This window comes from Macaca thibetana, chromosome 8 (genome assembly GCF_024542745.1).
Source record: "Macaca thibetana thibetana isolate TM-01 chromosome 8, ASM2454274v1, whole genome shotgun sequence".
In the NCBI taxonomy this organism is placed as follows: domain Eukaryota; kingdom Metazoa; phylum Chordata; class Mammalia; order Primates; family Cercopithecidae; genus Macaca; species Macaca thibetana.
In genome coordinates, this window is record NC_065585.1 from 75,780,107 (window position 1) to 75,787,308 (window position 7,202).

At 36.1% G+C, this 7,202-nt stretch overlaps 1 long non-coding RNA gene across 1 annotated transcript in view; it reads left to right on the forward strand.

The window, feature by feature from the left end:
* Positions 1-3,311, forward strand: part of LOC126960624 (uncharacterized) — a 185,302-nt gene extending 181,991 nt beyond the window's left edge. Inside the window, exon 5 of the long non-coding RNA XR_007728083.1 lies at positions 1,565-3,311. This is a non-coding gene — a long non-coding RNA (uncharacterized LOC126960624). The remainder of the gene's footprint in view (positions 1-1,564) is intronic.
* The last annotated feature ends 3,891 nt before the right edge of the window (positions 3,312-7,202 follow it).

Sequence of the window (7,202 nt, forward strand, 5' to 3'; positions counted from 1 at the left end):
AGAAATATTTAGAGTCCGAACCTGGTGTGTTATTCTACACATATTTTGCTGCATTTACTATCAGCATAAAATACATGATAAAATATTTTACAGCCTCAGTTTTACTGGGATTCATTTTAATTTAGGGTAACTTGAGAAAATTAAAACAAGCAGCTATTTATGTTATGAACATGTTGTATAGAATTTCATGAATGAAATTTTAATTGATAACACATTTTTCATCCAATTCACATCATTTCATATGTTTCACAAATAGAAGTCAACTCATATTCTAATTTACTGAAATAAATATGTCTAGACACTGAAAGATTTTAAGGAAACATACAAAGATAAGTATGGCAGATACACAAACACTCTGAAATTGATTCTATTCTCTCAGATTTCAGTTATTTATAGGAGCTCATTTTCAGGCTGAAGAGTGGGATCTGGTAGCAGTCAGGGACTTGTCATTTTAAAATATAATTTCTACCACAAATAAAAGCCCTTTTTATCCATTTCAAAATTTATTCTAGTAAATTCAAATCAACTTAGAGAGCCATGGGTATTGTTTCCACAATTCACATAACCTTATAAAACATGACTCCTTCAATGTGGTTCATGAATGGCCTCTCACTTGTGGTTCTGAGAGAAGTCATAATAATCAGAAGCAAAGAAGGTGTTTTGTTCCATCTCAAAGTTGAGGCTCACATGGCTAAACACCTTACTTCTCACTTTGGAGATTTTCTTTTTCTCCAGACAGCATATTGGTTCTTTCCATAAAATCTGGGAGCTCGGCGGGGCGCGGTGGCTCAAGCCTGTAATCCCAGCACTTTGGGAGGCCGAGACGGATGGATCACGAGGTCAGGAGATTGAGACCATCCTGGCTAACACGGTGAAACCCCGTCTCTACTAAAAAATACAAAAAACTAGCCGTGCGAGGTGGCAGGCGCCTGTAGTCCCAGCTACTCGGGAGGCTGAGGCAGGAGAATGGCGTGAACCCGGGAGGCGGAGCTTGCAGTGAGCTGAGATCCGGCCAGTGCACTCCAGCCTGGGCGATAGAGGGAGACTCCGTCTAAAAAAAAAAAAAAAAAAAAAAAAAAAATCTGGGAGCTCTGTCTCTCCAGCTCTGTGTCCTTCCTTATCTGCACTTGGGGTTGGGTGGGGACCGGGCTGAAGGTGGTATATGTGTAAATGGTCTACTCCAGATTGCTGAAGAGAGTTGCTCAACTTACAGAATTTTTGCAAACTGGCTCTTAAAGACAGCCATTTCAAAATTTGAATTATAAAAACATAAAAGTAAATGAATCATACACTAAAAAGTACACGAATTATATAGTATACATTATTTACTAAAAGTAAAATGAATTATATATTCATCATATAAAGTGAATTATATACTAAAGATAACAAACCCATAAAACATCGCTTTCTACTTGGTTTTCTTCATTTTCCTATTGCCTATGCATTAAGTTCCAGGGTACCATTACAGCTTTTGAAGCTGAAGTAAGACTGTTTTCTCTAAGTTGGGTGACTATTGGTGATTTCTTTCTTACACAGCATTTATTCCTTTCTTCCGATTTTTCAGGGGTGTCGTCTTTACCTTCCATCACATAATATATTTAAGACAACTTTTCTTAGCTTTAAATGAGTTGATAAGAGGAACAAGAAGAAAGCCAAGGACTCCATTTTCAGGATTAAAAGTAGTTTTTGTCTTTCTCTTCCAAACGCTAGCAGTAGAAGCATTTGAGTTCTGCAGAGATTACTGAAGTGGTTCAAGTGTGGGCAGTCAAGACACTCAGTCCACCATACTCAACCCCAACTCAACCCCAACTCAACCTCAACTCTCAGTATGGCAGAGAGGTGGAGAACTCAGAGCTATAAGTTTCGGGAATTCTCAAAACCTCAGACCAAATGCACCTCTGTTTTACCACCTGTTAAAGTATATCCTCGTCTGCCTCACTGCACATAAGTATACAACACTGCAGATTGTGTTTAACTTCATTTGCAAATAAATTTAACGCATTTTGTATCCAACATTTCTACTAGGAAATAGTATTAGTCTATCCCCAAACTAAAAGTCATTGCAAAAATGTATTTCACTCAAGAAAAATAATGATAATTCTTCAAACACCTTTAGATGTCATTCAACAATCACACCCAATGGGTAAAATTTAGAGTTCAACATTTAGCTTGCATTTCTTCCTAACCAAACATCTCAAGTTCAAAACATAAAGCAGATTGTTTTGCGCATTTGTTATCATTACCACATCAATGGTCACCTACACTTCCTGAGCTCCAAATAGAGCTCTCAGAGAAGCATTGTATATTTGTCAATATCCTGGAGTTTCAAAACTCCCAAGTGTTGCCACCATTTGACCTGAAATTTCCTCTCTTCTCAGATTCCTGCTTCTAAACACAAAACAAACAAACCTTTACTTAATTTAGCTCATGTGTGAACTTTTAGGGTCATTTGTTTCACATCCAGAAAGACTTTAAGTCTCTTTGCTAAATTTTGATTTACCTAAGGCCGGTAGCCTGAATTCAACTTTAGCAATCCCAGGGCTCAGTAGATTTGCCCTGTAGATTCTGTAATTGGATATTTATGTTCCATGCATTTCTTCTTTCAGAGCATAACAGAAGTATAGGGATAACACCTTAGTTGAATGTTGTCCCTAAAATAGCTTCTCATTTGTAGCACTCATAGGAACCTGAAATTATTCACATTCAGCTGACATTTCCATTAGGTGGGATGCTGCCTGCTAATTCACATTTGCCTGGGATTGGTCCTCAGAGTTCAGATTTAATTTTGATAACATAAACTCTATCCTTTAATAAATAATAAGCAGTAAAAATTAAAACTATTGTTATTGGGCATTTTGAATGAAAAAAAATCAGTATGATATATTAGGTTCAAGAGTTCCTCAATATCTTAACCTATATTGCCTTTGGAAAGAAGCAATCCTTAGATAAAAAATAAAATACTTTAAAATTTCTCTCCTTTTCATTAGCGCATAAGACTGGATGGGTATTGTCACTCTTGCCACTGACTCAGTGACATGTCAGAAACAATGAAGTCTTAAATATATTGCTCAAAATTTCAGCTGCCTATATATAGCATAAAATTAATTGCATTTAGAAAATAAAGTTCTGTTCCCATAGCAATTTTCAAGTAGATCTTAAATGTTCTCTACACAGAAAGATTAGTATGTGAGGTAATAGATACTATAATTAGTTTGATTTAATCATTTCACAGTGTATAAAAGTATCAAAGCAACTTGTATGTCGTAAATATATAGACTTAAAAATTTTTCAATTATACCTTAATAAAGCTGAAAAAAATAAATCAACTTAAAATTTTAAAATTAAAAAAAAGTCAAAGTTTTGCCTACTATCACATTTGAATAACCTGTGCATTACTTTATTTAGGTAAGTGATCAACATTTTATTCATTCAACAAATATAAACAGAAGCCAACATGTGACAGATATTGTGAAATATATCAAGTAGGATCAGAAGCTACAAAGGAAACTTGTATTCTTTGCACCTGTTTATCTCAAATAGAGCTCTCTAATTTAATTCCATTTCATTAGAACACTACATAAGATCTTCTGAAACTGTGGGTAGTAAACTTCAAGTATAAATTAACTAAAACTTTGACAATATGGATAAATCCCTTTTATTCATGTTTCTTAGGAAAATGACATTTAAAATGGCTTTTAAAATCATCTGAAAGTGGAATTCTGCAAAAAAGAGGAAGACAGTTGAGAGATTTGAGACGAGGAACCATAGTTTTCTGGGCAGTCTAGATAGAGCAAACCACCCTAAGTCTGAGTTTTTGGTTATCTAGCCATCACCATGACTCATCGGGGCACTCCTAGCGGGGTCTCAAAGTCTTCACTCCCTGATTTGGCATAACACTATATGGGCTTCCTTCAGAACTGATAGAACTACATTGGCTTCTTAGAGACTGTGTGCTTTGTCCCACCTAACTGACTTTTACGTAGAGGCTGTTAAAAAACCTTCAATAACTGGCCCAGTCTCTAAGACCCTTCTAAGAATCCTCATGCCCAGTTCTTTCTTTTTTTTTTTTTTCTTTTTTTTCAGATGGAGTCTTGCTCTGTCGCCCAGGCTGGAGTGCAGTGGCACAATCTCAGCTCGCTGCAACCTCTGCCTCTTGGATTCAAGTGATTCTCCTGCCTCAGTCACCTGAGTAGCTGGGACTACAGGCATGCGGCACCACGCCCAGCTAATTTTTGCATTTTAATAGAGTCAGGGTCTCACCATGTTGGCCAGGCTGGTTTCGAACTCCTGGCCTCAGATGATCTGCCTGCCTCTACCTTCCAAAGTGCTGGGATTACAGGCGTGAGCCACCACACACGGCCTCATGCTCAATTTTTTCTTAAATTAATCCAAGAAAAACATCTTGATCCAGAGTAGACATCCCAGAGTGTCATTAAAAATTAGTGTCATCAGAGGATAAAAATAAGCAATTTAAGAAGTATTACTTTGCAGTCCCATATTTTATAAATACCAGAAGTTGATATAGTGTCTACAAATGAATTACACCTGCGATAAAGGGCCAGGTGTGATGTGATAACACAGAGTAAACTCAAATTTTTCTATTGAAGAATCTCTGATTTTAAAAAGGGCAAACATTTCAATACAAATTCCTATAAAAAATACTAACAAAGAATCCTTTATAGTTAAGTGTGGAGACATTTGGAAGAGAAAACAGGAGTACTGCAGCAATCTAAAAAACCTGATGATACACTTCAGAGATTACACAATATTTTCCAATTCAAAATAGCCTATTTTGTTGAGGTATTTATTGGAACAAGTTTCAATAGCCCTGTCTTCAGAAACACTAAAATTATAAGCATTATATTCCAATTATAAAAATATTACGGTGTTACTAATACTTTATTAGTAACATAGGTCCACTAATACCCTTGAAACTGCCTGGAATTTATAAAAAAAAATACTTGATTAATCCATGGACTCAAACATTCAGAGTTTCATGATTTAAATCATAGGTATTATCATGTTTCCGGTAAAATAAAACACCCATACTCACTCTGTTGGTTGATGTATATCTGTGATTGTTTCACACCTCATTTGACAGAAATATTATGAGGTCTGAGTTGGTATTTGTGGAAAACTCTGTATATTTTTCTCATGGCAAAGAGCCAACAATAATTTTACTTGTCTACCACATTTTATGTAGTGGTGTCTTTGAAAAACACTTAACAAAATAACCTCAATGGAAGTCTAATCTTAGATGACTAACAATGAACAGATACTGTGAACAAAATGTGAGAGAGGTAGAAAGACTAAAAATACTAAGATAATTTAATATGGGGTAAGAATTAGGGACGAAGTCGAGATTATGAGGAATTGTAAAAATAGTAAAATTCTGTAGAAATCACAGGTTTGACGTCAGGGGCAGAAAAGGACCAGGAAAACAAAAGTAATTGAATTTTAACAAAATTCTGGCCAAATGTCATCAGCAAAATATAGCATATTAATAAAATGGGAAAATGCAAGGCAAAGGTGGCAGGAAAACAGATGGGTCAACTTTGGAAAGAAAGGATCTTACAATGAAGACATTTCGTGCCTTCACAAGGCAACTTGTATAGGAGTTCCAAAAGGACAGTATCCAAATATCCATCTCAGGTGGAGTGAATTCTTGTTGGGTCTTCAAAGAAGGATCTTGTCTAGAGTTCCTGACATAGACAGACCTCATGAGATACTCTTCATGAAACTCCTTTGATTTTCGTGTCTCCAAGCCTGACTGACTTACTCAAAGCATTTATTCTCTTTCTTCACTGAGTCTATTTTCATTTGCTTCGTCCTTCTATCTGAGAGAGCTGGCCTTCTCCAGATTATATGCCGTGAACATCAATCTAAGAAAGTGGCTTTTATGAGGTTTGGTACTTAAGAATTTCATAGTTAGTCCTATGATAGAATTTTATAAACACATTGAAAGAATAATTTTGATTTTAAATAGATACATGAAGTGATTTATCCACTGTCCATTTGGCTTAAAGGAATTCAAGTTTTCTGAAGTGAGGATTTGGTCGTTTGGACTGTAGTTGACCCTTCTAAATGCACTTCCTTTATAGCTAACCCAACATAATGAGGTCACATAATCTCTCCAGATCTAATAAAAAGTAATTTCTTATTTTTTACTTTCAAGTCAGACTAAAACATGTTACAGAAATTTTCTCTGAAGGGTTTCCTTACAATTGAAAGATTGACTAATTAGATACCCTCTACTTTATATTAACTATACATACACTTTCCTGAAAAAGAAATGATCACTCATTAAAATCCTGGTTATTCTTCCTCATTGTTCTCTACCTCTCTGGTTCCTTAATCTTAGGTCCTTTTTCTGCCTTCCCTGTAGATGGAATTTTAAAAGGATGCATTCTCAGCCTTTGCAGTTAACTTCGCTGTGGGAAATCTCAATTTTGGCCATGGCTTTATCTAATACTTATTTGCTCATGACTCTAATATTTACATCCAGCCAAGTTATCCCATCAGAACACCAGAGCCACATATCCAACTGCTAACTAGACAGCTTCATGTGGATATCTTACTGGCATGTCAAACTTGAAATGCTCTGAAATGAATTCCCTATCTTCTCCAAACCTATTTCTGTATTCCTGTCTCAAAGAATGTCTAATCAGGCATCTTAATCTCACATTTGAGAATTATGATTGCCACTAGTGAGTATCCTGCTTCCCATCTTGAACTGTTTTGACTGTAATTCATATTCCATGTGGCTTCTCTTCATTTACTCAGGAAATACTAAAAGAACACCAGCTATGTGCTGGGCAATATTTTAGTCATTGTGGATGCCTCCTTGAGTAATAACAACAAAAAGCCCCTTCTCTGATGAAATGTGTATTTTAAGATGGTAGAAAATAAAATACATAAGGAATATGTCGCATTCTGATAAATCCTGTGAAAAATAATAAAGAGAGTGTAGTAGTTTGTACCACAGACTATTTGGCTTAAACAATGGAAAGTTATTTTCTCACAGTTCTGGACCCTCTAAGATCAGGATGCCAGCAAGGCTAGTTCTTGCTAAGGCCTTTCTCCTTGGCCTGCAGACAACTGCCTTCTTGCTGCATTCCCACAGGCCCTTTTTCTGCACACATCCCCTTCCTGGTGTCTCTCTTCTGAAAAGGACACAAGTCCTAATCGATTAGAGGGTCACT